Source organism: Rhinopithecus bieti, unplaced genomic scaffold (genome assembly GCF_001698545.2).
Source record: "Rhinopithecus bieti isolate Rb0 unplaced genomic scaffold, ASM169854v2 scaffold_34310, whole genome shotgun sequence".
NCBI classification, from domain to species: domain Eukaryota; kingdom Metazoa; phylum Chordata; class Mammalia; order Primates; family Cercopithecidae; genus Rhinopithecus; species Rhinopithecus bieti.
The window spans coordinates 21,953-31,758 of record NW_016814622.1 but is presented as its reverse complement, the minus strand read 5'-3'; the positions used below and the strand labels follow the sequence as shown (position 1 = coordinate 31,758).

Below are 9,806 nucleotides of genomic sequence, written 5' to 3'. Positions count from 1 at the left end.
AAAAAAAAAAAAAAGAAAAGAAAAGAAAGGTAAAAAAAAATTACACATAATGGATTAGTCCTGTGGCAGGGAGGGCACTTTCACTCTTGAGCATTGTTTGCCTTTTGAGTCACTCAAGGCCTTAGTTAGGGATAAGAAGGTTAGTTACTTGCCTGAGGCCTCAACAGAACTGAGTCCTTTTGGTATCTTTTCTGGTGTCTCCTCAGAATTTTCCTCCACCAACACTCGCCAAAAGTACACAATTAAGAATAGGCTCTCTTTGGGCACAGTGGCTGACACCTGTAATCCCAGCACTTTGGGAGGCCAAGGTGGGCGGATCAGTTGAGCCTGGAAGTTCAAGACCAGCCTGGGCAACATGGCAAAACCCTGTTCTACCAATAAAAGAAATAAAAAAATTAGCTGGGCATAGTGGTGGTGCCTGTAGTGCTAGCTACTCAGGAGAGTGAAGTGAGGGGATTGCTTGAGTCCTGGAGGTTGAGGTTGCAGTGAGCCATGATTGTGCCACTGCACTCCAGTCTGGGTGACAGAGCAAGACCCTGTCTCAAAAACAACAAAATGGTTCTCTTTTGCTATGCTTTTAGTCTATATTTTTCCTATAGAAATAGAAGAAATGGAGTGAGTCTCTTAAAAAAAAATACAGAGTCTTGGTATTTGCGGGATCTCCCTTTGTGCCCCGAGGCAGTGACATTGGCACAAGTCTGCTAAACCTGGGGTTCAGCATAGCGTAACTAGCTCTGACTCTAAAGGTCAGAACTAGCAGATCTTCCACTTTAGTTAATGCGATCTTGGACAATTCCATAATTTCTCCATGCCTCTGTTTATTTATACAGTGGGGATAACCACAGTATCTACCTCATAAGGTTGTTGTGAGGGTCAAATTAAATAATGCAGATGAAGCACTTAGTGCAGTGCTGGCATACCGTGAAAAGCAACTTGCTGTGTAAATCAGTTTTTCCATAACAGATAATACACGTTAGGAGAGCTTGAAGACTATGTTGGAGATGGAAGTGAGATGGTAATAATAGTAAGATTACCGCAGTTGTTCACTACATGCCTGGTGTCATGAACAGTGCTAGGTGAATTATATGCATGTGTCATTGAATCCTGACTGCGGCCCTGGGAGGAAGATGCATTGTTACATCTTTCAGCCTAGGAAATTGAAATTCTGAGAGAACAAGTTCCCCACCCGGCCCGTTGCTACCTGCACGTCGTGGAGCCCAGTCTGAGTCCAGGTCTGTGTAGGTCCTTCCTACACAGACGGTGGGAAGAACAGTGATCTTCCCACCGTTCTTCCCAGCTGCAGACCCTGATGCCACCGTCAGGTCTAGATGTGGTGCATGGTTTTTCTCAAGTCACACCTCTAAGCAGTCCTCACATTGCTTTTACAAAAACAAAAAGTCTGCTGTGTAAGGTTATAGATAAAAACAAAGGGCCGGGCGCGGTGGCTCAAGCCTGTAATCCCAGCACTTTGGGAGGCCGAGGCGGGCGGATCACGATGTCAGGAGATGGAGACCATCCTGGCTAACACGGTGAAACCCCGTCTCCACTAAAAATATAAAAAATCAGCCAGGTGTGGTGGCGGGCACCTGTAGTCCCAGCTACTCAAGAGGCTGAGGCAGGAGAATGGCGTGAACCTGGGAGGCGGAGCTTTCAGTGAGCCAACATTGCGCCACTGTACTCCAGCCTGGGTGACAGAGCGAGACTCCATCTCAAAAAAAAAAAAAGAGAAAGAGAAAGGCAAGGAATTTATGAGTCTCTCTAAAACTTTTTTTTTTTTAACTTAATATAATATGAAAAACCTCAAACATACACAAAATGAACAGTAACCCTAGGTATCCAGCAGCCAGAATCAGCAAGCCTGCGATTTTTATTTAATGTATGCCTCCACCCAGTGTCATTCCTCTACTTGGTCATTATGATATGTCTCCATATAGTTTGGGCTGCTATAACAAATTATACTGTATTCTGTGTGGCTTAAACAGCAGACAGTTATTTATTACAGTTCTAGAGGGTGATAAGTGCAAGATTAAGGTGCTGGCAGACAGGTCTGGTGTCTGGCGAGGGCTTGCTTTAGGATTTGCAGGTGGCCCTTTTCTTGCTTTGTCCTCAAATGACAGATAGCAGAGAGAGAGAGGACGCATGTTCTCTAGAGTCTTTCTGGCATTTCTTAGAGCCACTAATGCCATGTGCTCGAATTACCTCTCAAAAGCCCCGCCGCCTCTTATCCCCCCACTGGGAGTGTAGGGTTTCAATGTGTGGATTTTAGAGGACATAAACATGCAATCTATAACATTGTACAGTTCTTTAAATGTAAAATTTGTATACCTTGACGTGCACATTGTTTATCTGTACAGTTTTGGCAAATGGATATTCTTGAGTAATCAAGATGTGGAACATGGCCGGGCGCGGTGGCTCAAGCCTGTAATCCCAGCACTTTGGGAGGCCGAGACGGGCGGATCACGAGGTCAGGAGATCGAGACCATCCTGGCTAACACGGTGAAACCCCGTCTCTACTAAAATACAAAACTAGCCGGGCGAAGTGGCGGGCACCTGTAGTCCCAGCTACTCGGGAGGCTGAGGCAGGAGAATGGCGTAAACTCGGGAGGCGGAGCTTGCAGTGAGCTGAGATCTGGCCACTGTACTCCAGTCCGGGCGACAGAGCGAGACTCCGCCTCAAAAAAAAAAAAAAAAAAAAAAGATGGGGAACATTACTAAAACCCAAGAAAGTTCTTCCTTGCTCCTTTTCAGTTTCCCACTGCCATCCCAGGCAATCACTAGTATGTACTCTTGTGTCCAGCTCCTTTCACTCAGCATCATGTCTTTGAGATTTATCGTGACTGTTGTTCAATAGTTTTAATCTCTCTTTTTTTTTTTTTGAGATGGAGTCTTGCTCTGTTGCCCAGGCTGGAGTACAGTGGCGCAATCTCAGCTCACTGCAACCTCTGCCTCCCAGATTCACGCAGTTCTCCTGCCTCAGCCTCCTGAGTAGCTGGGACTACAGGTCTGTGCCACCACACCTAGCTAATTTTTATATTTTTAGTAGAGACGGGGTTTCACTGGACAGGCTAGTCTTGAACTCCTGAGCTCAGGTGATCCACCCGCTTCGGCCTCCCAAGGTACTGGGATTATAGACGTGAGCTACCGCACCTGGCCAGTTTATGCCTTTTTAATGTTGAGCAACATTCATTACAATCTGTGACTACAACACAATTTCTTTATCCATTTTCCTGTTAATGGACTTTTTGATAGTTTCCAGTTTTGGGCTACCATGAATAAAGCTGCTATGAAATTCGACTTCTTAGGCTGGGTGTAGTGGATTGCTTCTGTAATCCCAGCACTTTGGGAAGCTGAGGCGCGAGGATTGCTTGAGCCCAGGAGTTTCAGACCAGACTGGGCAACATACAGCCTGATCTGTATGTCTTATGAAGAAAGACTTTTAGTATCTTTTTTTTCTCTACAGAAAAAAAAAAAAAAGACCAGGGCATGGTGGCTCGCTCCTGTAGTCCTAGCTACTTGAGAGGCTGAGATGGGAGCATTGCTTGAGCCTGGGAAGTTGAGGCTGCAATGAGCCATGATCACACCACTGCACTCCAGCCTAGGTGACACAGCAAGACCCTGTCTCAAAAAAACAACTAAAGAAATATAGAAATTCTACTTGTGCATATATGTTTTCATTTTTTCTTTCTTTTTTTTTTTTTTGAGATGGAGTTTCACTCTTGTTGCCCAGGCTGGAGTGCATTGGCATGATCTCAGCTCATCACAACCTCCGCCTCCCGGATTCAAGTGATTCTCCTGCCTCAGCCTCCAGAGTATCTGGGACTACAGGCATGTACCACCACACCCGGCTAATTTTTTGTATGTTTTTATTTTTTCTTAGGCAGTTACCTAGAAACAGAATCACTGGGTCAAAGGGTAGGTATATGTTTGACTTTGTAAGAAACTGACAAGCCTTTTCTCAAAGGGATTGTAGCTTTTTATTTTATTTTTTTATTTTATTATTTTTTTGAGACAGAGTCTCCCTCTGTCGCCCAGGCTGGCTATCTCGGCTCACTGCAAGCTCCAACTCTTGGGTTCACGCCATTCTCTTGCCTCAGCCTCCCGAGTAGTTGGGAGCACAGGTTGCCCGCCACCAGGCCTGGCTAATTTTTTTTTATTTTTATTTTTTAGTAGAGGCGGGGTTTCACCATGTTAGCCAGGATGGTCTCGATCTCCTGACCTCGTGATCCACCCACCTCAGCCTCCCAGAGTGCTGGGATTACAGGAGTGAGCCACCGTGCCTGGCCTATAGCTTTTTATATTACCACCAGAGAAGAATAAAAGTTCCAGTTGCTCCCTATTCTCACCAGCATTTGATGTTGTTGTTATTTTAAGTTTAAGCCATTCTGGTGATTGTATGGAATTATCTCATGCTAGTTTTAGTTTCTACTTCCCTGATGACTAATGATGAACACTTGATCATGTACTTACTGGCCATTCATGTATCTTCATTTATGAACTGCCTGTCCAAGTTTTTGCCTCTTTAAAAATTTAGACCTTAAGAAACAAGCTATCCTAAGGGAGAAAAAAAGAAAAAATAATTTAAAACATTAGGCTGTTTGCCTTTTTATTGAATTTAGGAGTTCTTTATATATTCTGTGTAGAAAGTCTTTTATCAGATATGTTTTACAGGTAGTTTCTCCAAGTCTGTGGTTTGCTTTTTTTTTTTTTTTTTTTTTTTTTGGAGACGGAGTCTCGCTCTGTTGCCCAGGCTGGAGTGCAGTGGCCGGATCTCAGCTCACTGCAAGCTCCGCCTCCCAGGTTTACGCCATTCTCCTGCCTCAGTCTCCCCAGTAACTGGGACTACAGGCGTCCGCCACCTCGCCTGGCTAGTTTTTTGTATTTTTTAGTAGAGACGGGGTTTCACCGTGTTAGCCAGGATGGTCTCGATCTCCTGACCTCATGATCCGCCCGTCTCGGCCTCCCAAAGTGCTGGGATTACAGGCTTGAGCCACCACGCCCGGCTGCTTATCCATTTTCTTTATGGCATCTTTTCATGTGCTGAAGTTTTTTATGTCAGTGAAGTCCAATTTATGGAATTTTTTGTGGTTATTGTTTTTTGCTTTCTGTCTTAGAAGAAATTTTTGCCTATTTGCAGGTTGTGAATATATTCTCCTGTATTTTCTTCTAAAAACCTTATCATTTTAACTTTTTACATTTAGATCTGTGATCCATCTTAAGTTAATTTTTGTGAATGGTGAGCGGTAGGGATCAAGCATCATTTTTTTTTTCCCAAATGAATATCCAGTTGTTCCAGTATCATTTGTTTAAAAAAAAGACTTTCCTTGCCCTCAGTGGGTTATTTTGCCAAAAGCCAATTGACTGCAAAAGTGTAGGTCTGTTTTGGGCTCTCTGTTCTGTTTCATTGCCCTCTTTGACTGTCATTATGCCAATACTATACTGTTTTGATTAATGTAGCTCAAAAGTAAATTTTGAAGTCAGATATTAAAAGTCTTTCTTCTTCTTCTTCTTTTTTTTTTTTTTTGAGATAGAGTCTCGTTCTGTCGCCCAGGCTGGAGCGCAATGATGTAATCTCCGCCTCCTGGTTTCAAGCAATTCTCCTGCCTCAGCCTCCTGAGTAGCTGGGATTGCAGGTGCCCACCACCACGCCCAGCTAATTTTTGTATTTTTAGTTGAGACAGGGTTTCACCATGTTGGTCAGGCTGGTCTCAAACTCTTGACCTCAGGTGATCCACCTGCCTTGGCCTCCCAAAGTGCTGGGATTATAGGTGTGAGGTACTGTGGCCGGCCTCTTCATGTTTTAAAGACAATTTTCCTACTCTAGGTCTCTGTACATCCATATACATTTTAGAATCAGCTCATTTTTTTTTTCTGTGAGGATTCTAGGAGTATAGCTCATTAATTCTATTAAAAAATAAAACCAGCCAGGCACAGTGTGTCACGCCTGTAATCGCAGTACTTTAAGAGACTGAGGTGGGCTGATCACGTGAGCCCAGGAGTTCAAGACCAGCCTGGACAACATGGTGAAACCACGTCTTGACTGAAAATACAAAAATTAGCCAGGTGTAGTGGCACATCCCTGTAGTCGCAGCTGCTTGCGAGGCTGAGGTGGGAGGATTGCTTGAGCCTCGGGGGTGGAGACTTCAGTGAGCCAAGATGATGCAGCTGCACTGCAGCCTAGGTGACAGAGTGAGAACCTGTCTCAAAAAAAAAAAAAAAAACAAAGGCCGGGCGCGGTGGCTCACACCTGTAATTCCAGCACTTTGGGAGGCCGAGATGGGCAGATCATGAGGTCAGGAGATCAACACCATCCTGGCTGGCAACAGTGAAACCCCGTCTCTACTAAAATACAAAAAATTAGCCGGGCTTTGTGGCAAAAATTATTCATTTTTGAATAATAACTCAACCTTGCATTCCCAGTATACCTGGGATTCCCCACTTAGTCATAACATGCGATCAGTTTTACATATTGCTGGATTTGATAGTATTTTGTCAAGTATTTTTGTATTTGTACTCATAAGGGTTACTTTTTTTTCGTGATGGAGTTTCACTGTGCCGCACAGGCTAGAGCGCGGTGGTGTGATCTTAGCTCTCTGCAACCTCTGCCTCAAGCAGTTCTCCTGCCTCAGCCTCCCAAGTAGCTGGGATTACAGGCACGCACCACCATGCCCGGCTAATTTTTGTATTTTTAGTAAAGATGGGGTTTTGCCATGTTGGCCAGGCTGGTCTTGAACTCTTGACCTCAGGCAGTCTGCCAGACTTGGCCTCCCAAAGTGCTGGGATTACAGGCGTGAGCTACCATACTTGGCCTATACTTTTCTTACTATGTAAAAGTCTTTGTTAGGGAGTTAGGTGAGGCGTCTCACACCTTTAATCCCAGCACATTGGGAGGCTGAGGTGGGAGGATGGCTTAAGCCCAGGAGCTTGAGACCAGCCTGTACAAGACAAGACCTTGTTTCTACAAATAGAAAACAGCTGCGCATGGTGGCAGGCACCTGTGGTCCCAGCCACCTGGAAGGCTGAGGTGGGAGGATGGCTTGAGATCAGGAGGTCAAGGCTGTAGTAAGCAGTGATTACACCACTGCACTCCAGCCTGGGCAACAGAGTAAGACCCTGTCTCAAAAAAAAAAGAAACAGCAAAAAAGTCTTTGTTAGGTTTTGTGGCTGGGTGCAGTGGCTCACACCTGTATTCCCAGCACTTTCAGAGGCTGAGATGGGTGGATCATTTGAGGCCAGGGGTTTGAGACTAGCCTGGCCAACATGGCAAAACTCTGTTCTACCAAAACTACAAAAATTAGTTGGGTGTGGTAGTAATGCCAGTAATCCCAGTTACTCAAGAGGCTGAGGCACAAGAATGGCTTGAATCCCGGAGGCGGAGGTTGCAGTGAGCCGAGATTGCGCCAGTGCACTCCAACCTGGGCAACAGAATGAGAATCTGTCTTTTAAAAAAAAGCCGGGCGCGGTGGCTCAAGCCTGTAATCCCAGCACTTTGGGAGGCCGAGACGGGCGGATCACGAGGTCAGGAGATCGAGACCATCCTGGCTAACATGGTGAAACCCCGTCTCTACCAAAAAATACAAAAAACTAGCCGGACGAGGTGGCGGGCGCCTGTAGTCCCAGCTACTCGGGAGGCTGAGGCAGGAGAATGGCGTGAACCCGGGAGGCGGAGCTTGCAGTGAGCTGAGATCCGGCCACTGCACTCCAGCCTGGGCGACCGAGCGAGACTCCGTCTCAATAAAAAAAAAAAAAGGTTTTGTTAGATTTTGGTATAAAGTTTTTCAGGCCTAACAGAACAAGTTGGGAAGTGTTCATTCCTCCTTTTTTTCCTGAAAAAGTTTGTGTAAGAGTACTTCTTTTTTAAATGTTTGAAATAATTCACCAGTGAAATTGTCTGGTCCAGTTTTCCTTGTGGGGAAGGTCCCCCCCACAATGATGTTGATTATAGCATCATTCATAGTGATAAAAAGATGGAGTCACGATGAAGTGGTGGAACAAGCAATGACCTCAAGGCACATCAGCCTCAGCCTCCCAAATAGCTGGGATCATAGGCACCTGCCACCATGCCTGGCTGGTTGTTATATTTTTAGTAGAGACAGGGTTTCACCATGTTGGCCAGGCTGGTCTCAAACTCCTGACCTCAGGTGATCCATCTGCCTCAGCCTCCCAAAGTGCTGGGATTACAGACTCTGTCTCATAAAAAAATAAATAAATGTCCCCCTTAAGAAGGTAGAAAAATAAGAGTAAATTAAATATCTTAAGTGAGAGAAAAGCAACAGTAAAGAGGAACACAAATCAATGAAATAGAAAACAAATAGAGAAAATCAACCAAGCCAAAAGATGGCTCTTTAAAAAGATTAACTGAATTGATAAACTCCTAGTAAGGCTGATGGAGAAAAAAAAGACATCAACACTAATGTCACCAACCAGGATCAGGAATGAAAAAGTGGATCACTACAGTTAGATATTGTAAAAATAGGCCGGGAATGGTGGCTCACACCTATAATCCTAGCACTTTGGGAGGCTGAGGCTGGAGGATGGCTTGAGCCCAGGAGTTCAAGGCTGCAGTGAGCTATAATCATGCCACTGCACTCCAGCCTGGGTGACAGAGCAAGACACCAGAGATATCATTGTCTCCAACAGAATTAAAAAATAATAGGCGGGGCGCGGTGGCTCACGCCTGTAATCCCAGCACTTTGGGAGGCCAAGGCGGGCGGATGACAAGGTCAGAAGTTTGAGACCAGCCTGGCCAACACAGCGAAACCCTGCCTTTACTAAAAATACAAAAAATTAACTAAGCGTGGTGGCGGGCCACCTGTAATTCCAGCTCCTCGGGAGGCTGAGGCAGGAGAATCAGTTGAACCTGGGAGGCAGAGGTTGCAGTGAGGCGAGATTGTGCCATTGCACTCCAGCCTGGGCAACAAGAGCAAGAAAACAAAAAAAACTCAAAAAAAAAAAACCAAAAAATTAAATAATGAGAGTATTACAGATAACTGTATGCCAATAAATATGACAATTTAGGTTAAACAAATTCCTCAAAAAACACAGTTACCAAATCTGACACAAAATAAAAATGGAATTTGAAACAGCCCCATTTGATAAAATAGCCATATTTTATTTTATTAGTTGTTATCAAAACCTCCCAACAGATGATAAAAGGGTTCTGAAATGGAATTGTGGTGACAGTTGCACAGCTGTATAAATGTCCTAAAACTCATTTATAATAGTTGAATTTTATGCCATGAAAATTATACTTCAGGCCGGGCACAGTGGCTCACGCCTATAATCCCAGCACTTTGGGAGGCCGAGGCAGGTGGATCACCTGAGGTTGGGGGTTCGAGAGCAGCCTCGCCACCATGATGAAACCTCGTCTCTACTAAAAATACAAAAATAGCCTGGTGGGCACCTATAATCCCAGCTACTCAGGAGGCTGAGGTAGGAGGATAGCGTCCACCTGGAAGGCAGAAGTTGCAGTGAGCCTAGATCGTGCCACTGCACTCCAGCCTTGATGACAGAGCAAGATTCAGTCTCAAAAAAAAAACAAAAACAAAAAAAATTATCTTATTTGGCACATACACATTTACAATTGTCATTGTTTCCTAATGTATTGACTCTTTTTTTGACATCATGAAATCATAAGTAGTAGTAATCCTTATTTTGCAGTCTATTTTGTTTAATATTAATATAACCATTTCTTCCTCCCCTTCCCTTCACTTTGAGGACGTTCTTCATATAGATTGTATTGGTTAGATAAACTTATTTTCCATAAAATTCATCCAATAAAATGAAATGTTGAAATTTCATAATTGATA

General features: G+C 44.3%; 1 protein-coding gene across 4 annotated transcripts in view; it reads left to right on the top strand.

The window, feature by feature from the left end:
• The window catches only part of LOC108514975 (MAPK/MAK/MRK overlapping kinase-like), a 59,223-nt gene that overhangs the window by 28,531 nt on the left and 20,886 nt on the right, over positions 1–9,806 (top strand). The window lies entirely within an intron of this gene.